This window comes from Podarcis vaucheri, assembly GCF_965113315.1.
Source record: "Podarcis vaucheri genome assembly, chromosome: 1".
Lineage (NCBI taxonomy): Eukaryota > Metazoa > Chordata > Lepidosauria > Squamata > Lacertidae > Podarcis > Podarcis vaucheri.
Window position 1 is genome coordinate 112938682 of NC_138759.1, and position 19064 is coordinate 112957745.

At 42.8% G+C, this 19064-nt stretch overlaps 1 protein-coding gene across 4 annotated transcripts in view; it reads left to right on the plus strand.

The window, feature by feature from the left end:
• B3GALT1 (beta-1,3-galactosyltransferase 1) overlaps positions 1-19064 on the plus strand; it is a 344225-nt gene that overhangs the window by 72788 nt on the left and 252373 nt on the right. For all 4 annotated transcript variants that reach the window (XM_082237023.1, XM_082237024.1, XM_082237022.1 and 1 more), the window contains exon 2: positions 13276-13419. The gene's annotated coding sequence lies outside the window, so the exon portion shown is untranslated. The remainder of the gene's footprint in view (positions 1-13275; positions 13420-19064) is intronic.

The following is a 19064-nucleotide window of genomic DNA, read 5'->3' on the forward strand; positions in this document are numbered from 1 at the left end:
ATAGCACACTTCTCTGGCAGCTCAGAGCACAGCCGTGGCAGGAGAGAGAGCAGGAATATCTAGCACAAAAATTACTTTCCAAGGCAGCACAGCAACTGCAACATCCAATGAAGAAAAGAAGGCAACAGAGTTAATTAAAAATAAAAGCAAAGCCACACTGAGCTAGGAAATACCATAAACTGAAACTGGTTTGGAGTGAGAATAAAAAGGTCTGGGAGGCAATTAACTTAGAAATACCTCAATTTCAGAGGAATAATTTGTTACAATGTCTTATTGTTGGAGCGGGTTAATTTAAAAATGGCAGACTAATCCACGTCTTCATTTGAGGACTGGGTTTTGGTTTTTTTGCTGGAAAGAGATAAGTTGACATCAATGAGGATTGTTTTCAAATCTGTTTGGCTGTAGCAACAGTAATAAATATTTACAGGTGGCCTACTTTTGGGTTTGCAAAGTATACCTTCACAGACCTAGATTTGTCAAGATTCATGCAAAACACACATAATTTCACACAGGGTTGCTGGAAGTCAAGCTATTCAAATAAGATGTGTAAATCTGCTAAGTGATATTTATCTTTTCCGATTGCTCTTTGTCTTGAGCGTGGTGAGTTTTTTCTGGATGGAAAAGCAATCTGTAAAAAGGGAAGAGCACTTCTAAATTCCGTAGTAGGACAGCTTGCCAGCAACCACTTAAAATTGGAGTGATCAAACAGAAAGATGAAAACATCCTCCCAACCCTACCTCACCAGTGGATAATGCCACAATGTGTAAACACATCTTAATGCAACAGACACCACTTCACTTTTTTTTAATAGAAAATGACCCAGTTACTGAAGGAGAAAGACCTTGGATTTAAAAAGCAGACAACCAGTCATGTTTTTGCTTATGAATCCTCTTCACAGAAGTTGTTTTAGGGTATCCGCTTTTGAGGGAAGCATGAGAGGCGGAGGCATGCCAAATTTTAGTCACACAGGGTGCCACTGAAAATTGAGAGACAAAGTCCACCACTGCTCTTTATACCACTTACATTTGTGTTGTCAGTTTGAATATTTGGTCAGTTTCAGCACTGGTTGTTTGGTGAGTGTGCCCAGTTCCACTCTCAAATTGTATAGGTGCCTGGTGGGGAGAAACATCCATTTCCTGTGAGAGAGCTTTCTGAACTTCTCACTCATTCTGCTAACGCTGAACTATTCCAAATACACCATGGTTATGATACCTTGGTAGAATCTTTGTTATTCCCCCACCCCATCCTTCTTTTTAAAACCTCTTTAAACAGTAAATCATGCAGTTGTCAAGATTAAAAAATAAATTATTTATTTCTGTTGTTTTGGATTGCAAGCAAGGGCACTGTGCCCCCTTTTCACTCTGCATAGCTATTTAATGTTAATACAAAACATTAAAGGGATGAATTTTAAACAACTAAAATAATTTCTACCTGCTGCAGCACTAGTGACATTTTCCAAAGAGCAAAACTTGAATAAATAAAATAAATGTGGAATAAATCTGCATGGAATGTGGCACTGGAGAAATAGCATCTGCCTCTGTATGAGAAGAATGAAAAAAGGACTAGGCTGGAAGAGTAAACAGCATTTGAACAGAGGTGAAAAATATGAGAGAGAGAGAGAGAGAGAGAGAGAGAGAGAGAGAGAGAGAGAATATCTCATGCATATGCACTTACTTACTTATTTTTAAAAATATGTTATATCCCCTTTCAAGGCAATTTACAAATAACACATGTAAAACAAAAACATTGTAAAATACAGTTAACTGAGCATCAGCATTAGTGTTCTATGTCAATACAAACCAAAAACTACAAGTGGCAGTTAAAACTACTACTAGATGTAAATCAGCAGACTTTATTCAATTAAAAGTGGACAGAAGTCTCCAGATCTTTAAGGCCAATTTAAAAGTAGTCAGGGAGTGGGCCTGACAGACTTTCTCATGGGAGGGCATTGCATAAGGATGGAGCCAGGGAGAGGGGAGGACAAGTCTGGAGTTTAGTGGCAAGCCATAGCGCAGTTGGTAGAGCGTGAGACTCTTAATCTCAGGGTTGTGTGTTCGAACCCCACGTTGGGCAAAAGAGTTGGTTCCTTCCAACTCTACAATTCTGTGATTCTAAGCTTTTGAATAGGGGCTTTGTGGCTGATTTTAGGATGCAGGCAGGCTGATGCAAAGGTGTGTGTTTGTGTGGAGAGAGACAGAAGGGAAAACAAAATTATGCTAGGTAAACATCTCAGAAGAGATAAATGTAAAAGACATAGGAGTACTTGCAGACTGTGGAATCAAAGTGTTGAAGTTGAATGACAAAGTTACCTCAGAGGATTGCGGGTAGGAAGAAGAAAAAATAAAAACTAGAAAATAAAAAAGAAGCGATGTGAGGGGTGTGTCTGAGGAACTAAGACGAATTTTCAGCAGAAAATCTGAATGTGCAAATTGCCACACTTTGATTTTACCATCAACATTAGGGCTGATCCAAAATTGCTCACTGTTATCCACAAACATTTGCAGCACTGCCGACAACCACCCTGCTGCCTCCTTTCCATTGTGTGTGTTGCTGTTTGAAGGCAGGGGTTGCCTATCCTTAGAGAGATGTTGTGAAAAGGGGAAATTAAAGCACTGCAACTCTAGTGACATCCCTAGTGCCTTCCCTGCATTCATATATCTGAAATGTTGGCTGCATGGAGGTTCTTTCGAGACAACATTCCTTGCAATCCTGGAATATTGTGTCAGTTGCACTTTGAGGAACCTGTAGCTCAGCGACAGAGTCCATACCTTAAATACAGAAAGTTCTAGCTTCCTTCTAAGGCAACATCTCCTTTTAAGAAGAACTTGGATTGTAGGGCTGTGGAAGATTTCTACCAGACAGAGCTTGGGAAGTTGCTCCCATCAGCTTCGGCTATCTTGGTTTTAAATAGATGGAGGGATAATCTGACTGCATCCAAGGCAGTTTCAGATGTTCAGTTGAATCAATGTTTCATCCTTATGCACAGATGCCACCTCTTTCCTGCATTCAGCTGCTACTACCCTGGAGGATGGCATCTTCTGGAGCTTCGAACATTGCATAGAATCGGAGGTGAGGTCCATTGCCCATTGAAGGGACATGAAATAGAATCATTAATCTCCTGGAGCTATAATCTATGAAGCTCGGTCCCAGACACATCTGTGTCCTCGCAGAGACAAGCAATTGTTAATGAATGTGTTGCCTCTTTGAGTAAGAGCTGAATACCCTTGTGGGTACAGGTACCAGATGGTGGCAAGGCTGTTCCAAAAATACTGGAACTTGTCCCAAACGCTTCACAGCAATTTATTTATTTTTAAAAATAAATAAAGAATAATAACCAAACAAACTCTGGGAATCCAAAATTGGCATAAGAATAACCCAGCTGTATGACTCTTCCTCCAGCCTAACATTGAGTTAGGTTTCAAGGCACAAAAACATGGACCAGGATTCCACACGGTTGGGGGGGGGACCCATGTTCTCATTAATAAATGGAACCTGCAGCCATAAATCTGTGTTTTTACATTGCACGTAGAGCCATTGTGCAATCTGGGGAAGCTGTTCAACGTACTCATCTTCCCATGACTGGCCGTCTTTTTATTTATTCCTTATAGCAAAATGCCTATAATGAAACCTCTAAGCGGTTTACAAGAAATATTAAAGTTATCATTAGATATAGTTAAAAGCCTGCCTCCAAAGTCCCCAGTCTCACAGCCCAGCTCTGCTCATGGATGAGAAACCAATTTCAACATTGAGGGCCATATTTCCTTATGGGCAACTTTCCAGGTGCCTTTTGCCAGTGAGGGGCAGGGCCAAAGGCAAAAGTAGGGAGAGCAATATTTAAAGGATATGTTTGTACAGTAGACTAGTAGTTTCTGCATGCACACTGTCCTCTATTTTCTACCCAGGCAAGCAGACACTATCAAAGTTCAAGGACACGTTTCAAGCAGACTGGAAAGCAGGGACCATGAGGGATAAGTCCTAGGGACAGGTGGTGGTGGTGCAGAGGGTTCAGTCCTGAAGGGCTGCATTTGGCCCCAAGGCCTGGGGTTCCCCATCCTGTGTCTGGCTCCATACCCACTTGCCTTCTAAAATATGTGGCAAGCAGCCTAACCACTTTCTGTGGGGCTTTGTTGTGAGACAAACTTGTCCGCAAGACAGACTATCTCTGTCTCCTCCAGCAAATGAGCGCTCGGCAAGGTAAATAAGAGTTGTAACAGCTAGCTTTTGTGGCTCAGACAGAATCATAGAGACCTTGAAATACTTCACAGCTTCCCAGAGACTATTTTAGCTGCAAATGACAAAGGCGCTGATGATTGCGCTACTGTAATTTTCAGTTAATGAGAACTCCTGAGATTTCTAACATGAACTGTGAATGTACAAATAATTTCTTTTTTTTCCAGGACTCTTGCCATGAAGTACCGTTTAATTAGGTCACAACTGGAAGTATTAGCTCATACATCAGCCAGAGACATAATTGTTCCCATTTAATGAAATATTTTTTAATAGCAAGAACTAAAATCTCTTAAGTGCCTTCAGTTCACCTTACCTTAAAGCAAGTGTGATAAAAAAGAAACATTGAATCAATTTTTAGATGGCTTAACTTGACCATTGTGACTTACAGCTTTTTTTTTTTTAAGTGTCTTTCAGGTCAAAGGTTGTGCCTTAGGCTTACTCTAGACTTGGCAGTCCGAACAGTACAGCGAAGTAAATACAACGATGGCTCAATTTTTTAAATTGCTGAGTACATCTACTGGCAGGAAAGATTGTCCCATACTGTGAGTAGGAAATGCCGCTAATGCCTAAATGAAAGTTTACTGAATATCACAGCGATAGAATTAGTTTGCCTTCAAAGTGGCCACATTTTCATTTTATCAGTTGTGGTTCTGCTTTTCAAGCAAGTAACACACAGTATTTAGCTTATTTGTTTGTGGCAATGACAGCTCTCCTGAACATGGCTCTCTACAGATGTTTTGGTCTTTATAGGGCCGACAGGAGTCCAGCAGGACACGAGGTTGTAAAAACGTTGATCTGTGAAGTCACCCTCATGGTGTGTTTCACATCTTCTCTGTGTTTAACATCCAAAGCAGGATAAGATGCACAGGCAACTAGATAAAATGGGAAGACCAGGGGTGATGACAGCCATTACTGTTTGCCAAGACACAAAACTGTAAACCAACGGCACAAACGTAATACAAAACTTTGGCACCTATTTGGAGTCAACCAGGCAAGGTTGGGTTTTTTGGTTCATGGCACAAAACAGCACAGAACTGGCACTAAGCTTTGGCATCAGTTTGGGGGGATCCAGAATTTTGGGGTTGCATGTTAATGAAGCTGTGGAAACAGTCACCCGGTGTGGGAATGAGCTACAGTGGTACCTCTGTTTGTGAATGGGATCCGTTCTGGAGGCCCGTTTGCAACCTGAAAAGAACACAACCCGCACGCGCGGGTCGCGATTCGTCACTTCTGCGCATGCATGTGACGTCATTTTGTGCGTATGCATGGGCAGCGAAACCCAGAAGTAACACTTTATGGTACTTCTGAGTCGCCGCGGGACGCTACCCGAAAACGCGCAACCTAAAGCAAACGTAACATGAGGTATGACTGTATATGCCCTGGTGCTCCCTCCTTGCACGCTTTGCTCTATGGGGAACATTGCCATCACACTGTGCATCTCAAGGCCCCACTAGCCTTTGAAAGAAGAGTGTTGAGACTTGAAACAGAATGGTGGCACCTCATGTAGTAAATACTTACATGATTCATTTTGCTTGTTGTTTAGTCGTCTTAGTCGTGTTCAACTCTCCGTGACCCTATGAACCACAGCATGCCTTGGAAACTCTCACTTTCTTCTCAAAGCGTCTCCTTTTTTATGTCCACGGAGTTTTCTTGGCAAAATATTGAAGTGGTTTGCCAGTTCCTTCTCCAGGTGGATCACATTTAGTTTAAACTTTCGGCTATGACCTGTGCGTCACAGCATAGCTCACAGCTATGCAATTCTTGTTTGGGGAGGAGGGAAGAGCTGTTGGCTTGGTGGGCCCAGGAGCACATGGCAGGCTTTCCCATCACTAGTTATGGAAGAGGATGGTCAGCCATAGCCTGCCATTGAAACCTTACTGGAGTGTGTGGCTTGGTGTTGGGGTCACTTGGCCTGTTTGTTTATGGTTTCATTAGTAATAAGTTTCACCTACGACTGTGCATGTTGCTCAGAAGAGTCAGGGAAAGAAGCTGCAATATTTAGCGACACTCTTGGTAGATTATATGGTGTTGCTTACAATTTATGCAAGTCACTTGCTGATAATTTAGAAAGCCTTTAGGTCATAAAGTTAAGGACTTAGCCCCGATTGATTTTTCCCCCTGGTGGGACAATACTTAAAATCTGATTTAATGGCCTTCAGTGACTTAGCTGGCTGGTTGGCATTTTCTTTGCAGCCCACAAGATTTTAACTTCTCCTCTGTCGCTACAAAGATAATTTTCCTTATAATGTATCTTGTACTGAATGGGTTCTCTGGGTGATTTATGAGCACCCCGGTGTGAAACTCATATTCTGTAGAGATGGTTCAACAAAGTAATGTGTTAGCACTGCCTGAAGTAAGAAAGTCCACTACAGAGAAGCAGGAGTGGGGGGAGATGGAAGAGATGAAGACGATAGGTTGGCAGTTCAGTGTTTGCGGCTTGGTCATGCTGGGTGTTCGATGCAGTGGACCCTCCTCTGCTGGAAGGGGTGTGCAGATGCCGGAAAGTCAACAAGATATGCAGGGATAGTCAGCATGGTGCCCTCCATAACCTGGTGGATTGCAGCTCCCTTCAGTCACTGAAAGCACAGCCATAGCACAGATGAGAGCTGCAGGCCAACAATATTGGGAGGGCAACGTGTGGCTACCCTTCCCTTAGGGAAGAGGTGAGACCTATTGCTTCCCTACTTGCAGAGGTTTCATCTGCCCTCACCAATTGCTCCCATTGACTTTTATTAGACAATGTAAATCAAAAAGACTTTTTAGTGGGTAAAAGCAGATTTAGGCCCTTCTGTCCATCTTAGTAAGAATGGGAGACACGTTTTGCTGTCACCTCAATGACACTGGGAGTCACCTTATCCTGCCTGAATTGGTGGGATCCTTTCACATCTATGGAAGAAATGAAAGACAGGCGATGGTCGATTTACAAGTGTCCTGTTGATGCGTGATTGCGCGTACGCATACAGTGCCAAACCCAGAAGTGACCCCCAAATGTCACTAAAGCATCACTAAAAGGGTGGAGCGGGGGTGGGGTGGGGCAGAATGCTTTACGCAGGCCCCACCAATGTACATGGGGGTCCACAAGTAACCCCTGTACATCAGAGAGTTTCACACTGATGGGGGGGGAATGCAACCCTGGGAAATTTGGGGTAGATAATACAGTGGTACCTCGGGTTACATACGCTTCAGGTTACAGACTCCGCTAACCCAGAAATAGTGCTTCAGGTTAAGAACTTTGCTTCAGGATGAGAACAGAAATTGTGCTCCAGCGGCGCAGCAGCAGCAGGAGGCCCCATTAGCTAAAGTGGTGCATCAGGTTAAGAACAGTTTCAGATTAAGAACGGACCTCTGGAACGAATTAAGTTCTTAACCCAAGGTACCACTGTATAGGATATCTATGTAAAACATAATATACATTTTAAAGATCTGATGCAGATACTGGCTTATACTCTGAAACAGAAGGAATCCTTGAATAAGCGACCCCAATTCATAAGTGCGTTTCCAGCTGGGGTGTGGAGGGGGGGGGAATCACTTAAGAACCCACTTCAGCACTTCAAATAGTGTGTCATTGAGGTTCAGTGGTTCAGACGGTTGTTTCACTATGTTTTAGATTCAAAGCAGAGCCTCACTTCAGAAAATACAAATCTTTGTATGTCTCCCAAATAACTGTAGTTGGGAAATCCACAAATTGCTGTAGTGTGTGTGTGTGTGTGTGTGTGTGTGTGTGAGAGAGAGAGAGAGAGAGAGAGAGAGAGAGAGAGAGAGAGAGGGAGGGAGGATGGGATGGGATTTGCATGGAATGTACAGGCATTATAGACCTATCCGAAGTGATGAAACCTGCCAAATTTCAGGCAAATAAGTGCAGGGTGTGTGTGTGTGTGTGTGTGCGCGCACACACACACACACACACACCAGGCACATTTAAAGTTGATTTTGGGGGAGAGGATTGAGATTGTCCTCCAAAAATACACATCTACCTTGGGCAGGGACAGAACAAACCATGCCAGGCTCCTGCTTGATGGAGTGCATGACACTTTATTGAAATTTAAAAGGGTACACCAATACAGTGTTTGTACACAGGCCTGTGCAGTGGGGGTGCAGCCAGGTTCACTTGCCCCCCCCAGGTCTTGGAGGGTTAAGCCAGTCAGGGGACCCTGCCAGGGGCTTGACGGAGTTACACTGTCATGCCAAGAATGCCCTGTGCCTCCCAGCCAACTGGGGACTTAATGAGTCAAATGGCCATGGGCGGAATGCCCACGCCTGTCTGTCTGCATGGCGCAAGGCTTCAATAGTAAAATCTGGACTTGCATTGCTATATACCAGTGTGTAACGTCAGATCAGATTAGGTGGCGGTGCTGCAATGGTGAGTCTCATGGACAGGGCTTCCGCTGCAGGCCTCAGACAAGCTTTGCACGGGCCTGCTTGTACATAGTATAGTGTATACACACACACACACACACACACACACACAGAGAGAGAGAGATACTCTACTATAACTCACAGATACAGAACTCTGCAATGATTTAATGCCAAACTTTAATCAAATGCAACCAAGGCCAGAACAGGAATGAGATTGGGGTTGGGAAGAATATAAGTGACTTAAAAGCAACCAACAGCAAGAGTAAAACCAACAGAACAACAACAACAAGGGTTTGGATTTTAGGAAAGAATTGATCTGGATTGCAATAAGATCATACATGTTCAACCACTACTGCCCGCAACTCCGCAACTCTGAAAGTTGCTGTGCCAAGTAGAGTCAATAGAAATGGAACAACTTTGGGCAAGTTACTTCCTCCCTAAAGCACTGTGATTGGAAAGCACAGGAAAGGTTGTTTCTGGATCGGAAGCTTAAGCTATCACAAAACTTATCCACCCACCCTTTGCCCATCACCACCACCAGCAGTAGCCTTGTATTTCTCTTCAATATAATGGGGGATTTGCTTTGTGCAAATTGAAACTCAAAACAACCCTCTGAAGCAGATACAAAGCTCTGGGAGCAGGGCCATTCTCTTCGGACCATGTGCTAGACATTGCAACTAGACTGCTGTAGCTGGTGCTGGGGAGCTAGAAGGCTCCATGATGCAGCACAAGCCTAGGCATGCCTACTCAGAAGTAAGTTCCATGGAGTGCAGTGGAACTTACTCCCAGGTAAGTGTTTATAGGATTGCAGGAACAGGTTGTTGTGAAGCTAGACTAGCTCTCCTTGGCAACTGATATATTTTAAACACCTGGCACGCCAGAAGGTGTCATAGCTAGATGATCATCACAGTGTTTTGTTCTTCGGTAACCACAATAGCACAATCTAATTGCGTGCCTTACTCTCGGGTACAACGAACAATGAACACTGCTGGATTAAGCGAAAAGCTCATCTAGTCTAGCATCCTGTTTTCGGAGTGACTGTACAAATAAAGTTGTGCATACAAATAGAACTGGAGAGAATAAGGTGAATGGCTTAACCTTCTTTCTGTCATCCATCTGTCTCGAGAGACGACGGGACATCAACGAGGCCAAGAGAGGGGTCTTGTTGTCTGGGCAGCCGAGGACTTCCATGGCTTAAGCAAAATAAGCTAAATTGACACTTCTGGGAATTAAGATCAGAACAGATAAACTGACATGAATTTTTTGAATGTACTATATAGGCACAGTCTGTAGGTTGTATCTAACATTAGTCCTGCTCAGAGTAGACCCATTTAAATCCCTGGACATAGCTAAATGCCCGTCAAATTCAATGGGTCTGAGTATAACTTGGATACAGCCCTAGTTATAAATGTTTAGTGAAACCATGAGAACAGGCAGTCTAAAGAGTGGAATTTTTGTACCACAAGAGAAAGATTCAAGAGAAAAATAAGGCCTATGAGGTATGCTATGAATGCAGTGTTGGAGAAGAACAGTATTTATGCTTCACAAAGAACAGCAGCATAAATAATTTCATAAAGAACTCATATCCTCCCTACTTGTAGTGCCAAGGCAAGTTATTGAATAGAACTGAAAGTGTTTAGACCATCTTCATCTCACACAGGAGAGCCCTGATGGAGAAATTGACTAAACACATAAACGTGCTAAATAACACCCAGGACTCGGACAAATCCATTGAAATATGGCATCCATTCATCAATCTCTGGAGAAATGTTTTCTCTTAACAAGGATGTTGATCTGAAATGGGTTCAGTTAAAGGAGGAGGAGTGGAGAGCAAGAATAGTTTTATCCTAGATTCTGGACTGTCTCTTTTTTCCTTTTCTTTTTTCTCCCACTATGCTGCACGTAGTGAATTCTCCCCCAAGGCCCCTGTTTATTGTACATCTGAATCTTACAGTACAAATAAATTTGAATTGACTGGTGTATACGGGTTTGGTGCTAATGTTCTCCTTAGGGGACGGGCAGCATCGACCCCCCCCCCCAGACATCTGCTGCCAGCTGCCATGGTTATAAAAACTTGGAATCCTGTATGCCTTGCAGATGGTGGAGAAAGATGTATGCTCTCTGCTCCCCACATGTAATGGCTGGGGATTGGGAGCTGCTTCAAATGCAATTTCTCTGGTGCAACTTTGCCGCAGCAGAAGCATGCTCTGTGTGAACTTGCTGGCTTTTCTGCACTTCCGGGTGCTGAATTAGGTGATACCTAATACAGTGTGTTGAAAATTACTCAAGGGAATCTATTGGCACTAATGTCTCCTCGGTGGAGTAGGAATAATAATTCCACTCAAAGAATAAACACCCTGTCTCCTGCTTTGCCGGTTAATGCATATCATCGGTGGAAGGCGAAAAAGATCACTACTAAGGGGGAAATAAGGCTCTGAATCTTGGCGTTCGTTTAACATGATCATATGCAATGTCAGCTTTTGAATGCGTCCCGATTTTTAGCACCATGTATTAATTTGGAGGGAGATTTTGGGAATGCCCTTTGGGAAATTTGCTAGTAAGAAGTATGAGAGATTATTTTAATTTGTTCGTCGGTTGCTTAAATTAGTATTTGCATTTGTCTGTAACCTCGTTACAATAATTCATTTTTTTGAAATTCTTTCCAGAAAAGTAGACAAAACAGGAATAGTAAGGAAAATGACCCCCTCTTCCTCCCCCTGAAAGAGTACAGGTGCCAAAGTGATGCAGAGAAAGTCACTTCACTGATGGAATGAAGAGTTCTTTAGCAAAATGAGTTTTAAAAGAAATAAAAATGCAACATAGAATAATATAAAACAAAGACAGCAGGGATGGGGGACCCCTGGCTGCAGAGCCAAATGTGGCCTTCTAGAACTTTCTGTCTGACCCTTGAGATTCTCCTAAGGCCACACCTGCTCTGTGACCCTTCTTTGTGTTGAGCATTGATTCTATTCCGCCTGGCCTTTAATTTGAATTCAGCCTGATCTTTTATTTCCCTTCTCTTCCCTCCTCCTCCCCTTTTATGAAGATCACCCGCTCTGAGACCCCACAGCTAATTCTCCCCTGGCCTCCTCACTGGCCCAAGTAGGACTAATTCAGCCAGCTAGCCCTGGTGACAATCTAATGTTTATTAGATGGATTTCCCCCAAATTGATTTCCGAACTTTGAATTTTATTGTTATTCATGTTTTTATACTGTATTTCATACAATTAAGTGTTTTAAATTTGTTGTTAGCTGCCCTGAGCCCGGTTTTCTGAACCAGGAAGGGTGGGGTATAAATAAAAAAATGTTTATTTATTTATCATCATCATCATCATTCTATTCTATTCTATTCTATTCTATTCTATTCTATTCTATTCTATTCTATTCTCTCTCTCTCTCTCTCTCTCTCTCTCTCTCTCTCTCTCTTTTTTGCTTGCCTGGATGAAGGATGAAATATGTAAGGGTGTGAGTAGAAACCAACCTACTTCGCAAAGGGAAAACTTACAATAATTGACCTGCCCAATTTTTCACCTGACCCTCCCCAGAATTGGCATGCGTCCCTCGAAAGGGATTGCGGCCCTTGAGCAATATACATATGCCACTGCAAAGCAAACAAGAGCAGCACAAGATGCTGAGCTACTCAAAAGTCATGGAATTGTAGAGCTGGAAAGGACCTCCAGCTAATCCAACATTCTGCAGTTCAGGAACCAGAGGATATAAAAGTCAGAGAAGGTCCTCTAGCAGTTGGGAGTTCTAGCCCATAAGATCTGAAGGGTGCTAGATTGGGGAAGGGCCCTCTACTTTCACATTATGGTGGGGGGGGGGGAGCAATGCTGCTCAGTGCAAGAATGCGTAAATGTCTCTTTCACCTGTGGAGTAATGGAAAAGGTCTGGGCTAGACTCTCCAGAGAGATGAACTGTGAGAACCAGAGGGTCTACTTCCAGCCTAGATTAAGAGGAGGATTTACCAGTGCAGCCGTGTGGTTTACAAGGTACACAAGGTTGAGGAAGATTATTGCTGTGTGTGAAACAAGCTGCGTAATAGTACTCTCGCTGATTTGGAATGTCCGGAGTTAAAGATTTACTCAGAGCATCCCAAAGAAAGTCCAGACATAATCTGTAGTTACTATGGATGGATTGCATTTGAGGCTGTCCTATCACTCCATATCATTGCTTTTACAAGGCAACCAATTACACCCATGAGCTGATAAAAGCTCCTCTCACATTTAAAGCTCTTTCAAAGGTTGGAATGCTTTCTGAATTTCAATAATCCTCCCTCCCTTTTCAGTTCTTCCAGACTGAGCTAAGGGCGTGGGGACAACTTATTCAGGGAAAGGATGCACTATAAAGTGGTAACTAATAAGTCGAATGAAAACAAATTCCTAAATTGTTTTCTTTCTTTCTCTTAAAAAATCCTCCCTCCCTTTCAGTCTTTACATGATGTCATTTCCTGCAACAATTCTCTGTTTTGGGCCATCAACTCTCTCAGACAGTACAGATTAGTTCAGTGCTAAGCAGTGGATGGGGAGGATTGAGAAGATTAGAGAACAGGAAAATTAAAAAGGAGGGAGGAGGAATGCTTACAATGAGCAGAGGCAAAAATAAAAAATAATGAAGTGCAGGTTCCCAAAAGCTGAGAACATTAATAAAATGCTGTATTTTTCTTCTTCCTTCCTTCCTTCCCACTAGGAGCACTCATCACCAGTCTAAGAGTGGAAACACATGCTCAGAAGTTTCACACTGGGCCACACCATGAGGCTGAACCTGTTCTTCCCACAGCTTAAATCCCAGAAGACTAGGGTGGGAATCAGAAGCATCCATGACCTTATTGAGGTGAGATCCTGCTTGCTATATGTACAGTACTGGTACAAACTGCCTTTTATTTCCCTTCCACTACACTCTAGAACAGCGGTTCTCAAGCTGTGGGTCCCCAGATGTTGTTGGACTACAACTCCCATCATCCCTGAGCTCTGGCCTTGCTAGCTAGGGATGATGGGAGTTGTAGTTCAACAACATCTGGGGACCCACAGCTTGAGAACTGCTGCTCTAGAACATAGGGTCAGCCTGTAGCTCCCACCGACCCTCCAAGTGCCCCTATTTTCCGGGGAGGACCCTGATTTAGAGAAGCCGTCCCAGTTTCTGATTTGATCCCGGAATGGCTCACTTTCCCCTAGAATGTCCTTATTTTCATCGGAGGAATCTTGGAGGGTATGGTAGGATGTCCCTATTGGAGAAATGTTGGAGGGTTTGGAGTTATCCAACCCCCAAGCTGTATAGGGAAGTTATATATAAAAAAGGTTAATGTTGTATTATGTTTTTATATATGTTTGAAGCTACCCCAGAGTGGCTGGGGCAACCCAGTAAGATGTGTGGGTTATAAATAGTAAACTTATCTTTATGGAATGGGGTACCCCTATTTTCATTGGAGAAATGTTGGAGGGTATGCACCCATCATTCCATCATGGCAGAGGCTGATGGGAGCTGGAGTCCCACAGTATCGAGAGAGTGACAGGGACTGCCCTGGAATGATCCTCCTATCGCCCACCCATCCAGAAGTTCCTTTTGCTGCCCAGGATCCCCTCTATGGGCTTCCTGGGAATGAAATCCTTTCACAGCTCAAGCCTCAAGTCTGAAGCAGCCCAAGATTATTTGGGAGGATTTAATTCTCTAGTTTTGTCACAGCTGCCCAAATGCCACCCAGCTGGCCGTCACTGTTGTCCTCTCCTAACACAAGACAGCCGGTGGTTGCTTTAGCAACAGCAAAGTGAAGGACATCAAGTATTTGCTAATTATTAAGGTTCTAAGTGTTTTCAAAAGGCCAGACTATGACTTTAAAAGGTAATAGCAAAAGACATTGGGGGGGTGGGGGGAAGAATCAAATAAAAATTCATGGCACCAACCTTGAAGGGTCTCACCATGGGATGGTCAGTTCTGTAGAGAAAGGAGAGCCTTCCCCCCCCCCCGCCCAAGAGCTCTAGTATGGGTCTGAACCATTGTCCCTTCATATACAGTGGTACTTTGGGTTACAGACGCTTCAGGTTACAGACGCTTCAGGTTACAGACTCCGCTAACCTAGAAATAGTACCTCGGGTTAAGAACTTTGCTTCAGGATGAGAACAGAAATTGTGCGGCGGCAGCGGGAGGCCCCATTAGCTAAAGTGGTACCTCAGGTTAAGGACAGTTTCAGGTTAAGAACGGACCTCCAGAACGAATTACGTTCTTAACCTGAGGTACCACTGTACCTTAAATTTTCCTAAACAATCTGTTTATTTGCACTTCTTTATACATTTTATTTGCACTGTCAGTTTTACATTTGCTCGGGGAGGGAGGATTTCTTGCTGTTGCTTTATTATCTCTTTGAGTGTCAAAGTGAAACTTCTCTGAAGCTCTGGTGGGATCCTCAACTTAGATCTCCTTTGCCAGGATGCCAGGATGGGATGACGTTTCACAGCTGAGGCTCAGATCTCTCTGTTCTTCACTGTTCTATCCCACTATCAGACACCTGGATCTCACATCTTTCACCCCTTTCGCACACCCCTGGACTCCCAAATCTCGTCGCTCCCCTCCCCCACTTTTAGAACATTAGTTGTCTGAATGTCATCTCTCATGCAAGCGAACTTTCGTTGTGTCAGCCAGCCAGTCTGTGGTTTTATTGTTTTCCTTCCCTGGTAGTCAGTCTCTTTTGAGTGCCGGTTTTATTGAGGCAAGAAATCTTGGTGAGTCAGTGATTGTCCTATCATCCTAAAGTCTGAGCTGCTGACAATGAGCAGACACAGGCTTTTTTAGCTGCCCAGTATTTTAGGCTGGTGGTGGTAGGGATGCAGATTGCAAAATCTCTAAAATCCCACCAGTCATTTCAGATTGTGGTCTAAGCACAGGAATAACATGTTTCAACACCCCATCATAGGCCTATACAAGGGGGGGGGACACGTCTGGGAGGAGGGTCCTAATTTCCAGATTTCTATATGCAGTGAGGTTCTTTTTAAAAAAGAAAAGAAAAGAAGACTTGCAATCTGGCATGCTTATGACTCAGCAAGAGTCGCACCCTATAATCCTCCTCTGCATGTGTTTTCAGCTCTGTCCTCGATCCCAAATGGTGCTGAATAGAACATGAGACATGCAGATTCAAATGGCTGCTGAATAATATTATCCAGAATTGGTTTAGCTGCCACTCACGTTCCCCATTAAAAAGCACAGACATCTCTATAGCCAGCAGAATGCAGCTCAGAATCATTGCTGCCCATTGCATGTCCTTAATTGCAGAGCAGCTTGCATATACAATCACCACATCTAATCAGAGATATGATGATAAAAGTCTCAGACATGGCGACCTTTGGGGGACGCTCTCTACAAAACGGAATAGGTAGGGGAGGTGTGTTAGATGTTTGTAACATCAAGAGTAATTTGCCTTCTCTTATTCTAACCTTGGGAGGGACGCGGGTGGCACTGTAGGTTAAACCACAGAGCCTAGGGCTTGCTGATCAGAAGGTCGGCGGTTCGAATCCCCACAACGGGGTGAGACCCCGTTGCTCGGTCCCTGCTCCTGCCAACCTAGCAGTTCGAAAGCACGCCAAGTGCAAGTAAATAAGTAGGTACCGCTCCAGCGGGAAGGTAAACGTCGTTTCCATGCGCTGCTCTGGTCCGCCAGAAGCTGCTTAGTCATGCTGGCCACATGACCTGGAAGCTGTACGCTGGCTCCCTCGCCCAATAAATCGTGATGAGCGTCGCAACCCCAGAGTCGGCCACAGCTGGACCTAATGGTCAGGGGTCCCTTTACCTTTTACTATTCTAACCTTACCCAGGGAATCAGTTTCTAATTCCTACATGGCACAGTACCCAAATCACCTAACTGCCTCCCCCAATTCTGCAGCTGGAATGATAGATGGATGGATAGCTATATGTATTACCAAAAAGAAAGAAAAACTAAAGAAGCGTTGCATTGTAAAATATGGAAATGGAGATGGGAGGCGATCTAATATCCTACACGTATCATCCATATTATATCGACCATCGTATTTTATACATAGATATGCACATTGTGATTCAGTGCCATCTTTTTTACGCTACTGATTCAGATATATACACTGATGGCAAAGGTAGTAGATGGAATTCATATGTCAACTATAAACCAAAGTAGCAAAAAGTGTTCCATACTATTCAGCACAACATCAATAAATCATTATTTTATATGAACACACACATTACCACTGACAGATTATTAAAAGGCATATCCAGGAACTTTACACCTTAGAAACCAAGCCCTTGCCAAGGCTATCTGAATGTTTTAGGCTGTCATTTATTTCATAATATGTTGATTTTCTTGAGAGGCTCTTAAACTTGCTGGCTTTCCCTCTTGCCCAGTCATTGGATTCTAATTTCCCTTTTAGGAGACTGCAAATGATAGAACAGGAATTGCTACTTGCAGATAATTAACAAGAGTTGGGCAAGTAATTTGCAGTGAATAATTCGGTACTTCTAATCACTTTGCTTGCAATTTATCTATGAATATCTTACTAACCGTCCAAAAATTTATTTGTTATTCATTGAAATCATTCGGCATTCAATTAGGAGTGGCAGATACAATTGTGCTTGTGGCTTCCATTCTGCAAGATGACAAAAATCTACTCTGGTGCTCTTAGTGGCTTTCTTAACATATGCTAGATATTTAACAATATTGAATAACACTTAGAAAGTGATCAAGCCATGTAAGGATCAGGCGATGGCTCGCTTAAGGCCACTTACTGAACTCATGGCTGAGGTGTGGCATAAACTGGGGGATGCTTGGTTTACAACTCATACAGTGAATGACCATTCTGCTGTATTCCAAAAGAAAGGCTATCAGACCGCAAGAGAGAAAAAGGTTTCACTGTAGAAAATTCCATTGTCAAAGAGACTCACTTACTCTTAGCCTATTTTAACTGAACAGTAGCTTGTCTCTTCACCACATCGAAAAGTTCTCTGCTTTGGAGTTCTGCATTGGGTATTGACCTTAAAATACATTGAAGAACTGTTTTAGGGATTCTCACAACCCACTCAAAGCCAATTTCAGGGGGTGCAGGAGGAGGAGGAGAGGTTGTAAACCCTATCACACAGGCATAAGTCCTCGCACAGGGCTTCAACTGATGAGGCTTATTCAGCAAATCCCACCTTTTGCTTCTGAAAATAACTTCCAAAACCACATACTAGACAATTTATCTGGAAAGGTAAGTTTCCATGCAAACATAATATCCAGAAATGTTGCAGACGTGCATGACTTATTTTCTAAAAACGCCTGTTCTGATCTGGATAGCTCCAATATGTACACACATAAGTTTACCTTATCACAAGTAGCTCTGCATTCTTGGTTGGGCTTACAAAGACTTTTGAGAGTTTAGAAGTGACAGCAATTTGAAAAACATTAAGTATGAGCAGGAATTCATGTGCCTGGGTTAGAGCTTCAGGTAGGTAGCCATGGTGGTCTGACACAGGCAAAATAAATAAATAAATTGTCCAGTAGCACCTTAGAGATCAACTCAATTTGTTCTGGATATAAGTGCATGCACACGAAAGCTTATACCCAGAACAAACTTAGTTGGTCTTGAAGGTGCTACTGGACAATTTTTATTTATTTTGACTGAGTTAGAGCTGTTACAGTACCTGTAACAGAGCTGTTAAATTGGTAAAGTTTGCTTTATGTGGAATTTGATTACAGTTCTTGCATAGGATCCCTGTACCTGTGTGTACATTACTGAGAGCACTGTCCCCAGGGTATTTGCTCAGAGGTATGTCTCACTGGATTCAGCGGAGTTTACTCCAAGGTTAGCATGCTTCTTTATTGTACAGAATCAACAAGAAGGAAATACTACACAAGTTTAGGAGACGGACAGCACTGTATTCAAGGCACACCGCAATTTTTAATATATTTTTAATATAAGTGTAATGTAGCCCTTACAAATTTTACAGTTAGGGATTATTAAATAATAGTTTTAAACATGATTAATTACAATATGATGCAGATTTCAGTGATCCAAAGAAAATACATAACGTTGCTTGACATTTGTCTACAGTTGTGAAAATATATTGGTAGTGGGGAGAGATGTTGAAAGAGATATACAGTAGATAGGATGGCAGCGTAATAAATGCAAGTTCATAAAACGAGAGTCTCACTTCCTAGATGAGAATTTTAGTACCATTAGGAACACTTGTGGGCTTTGACCTTTCTTTGATGTTTATAATTGTACTAACTCAGATGTGAAATTCATTATGGGCTCTAGCAAGAGAGAAATTAATTTTTAGAAAACCTTTTAATTTAGTAAAAGTCCCAGTGGCACTAGAAATGTAAAACAAAATACGAGCAAAAACTCCCAACAATGACTGGAATTTCGCTGCACGGAAACACACAAATATGAGCTCTTTCCCTTGCTTGTTATGAAGTCTTCCATGAGTTTCAAAAACTACATGGATTTCTCATTAAAACCTGAATAACATTTTGAATCCAG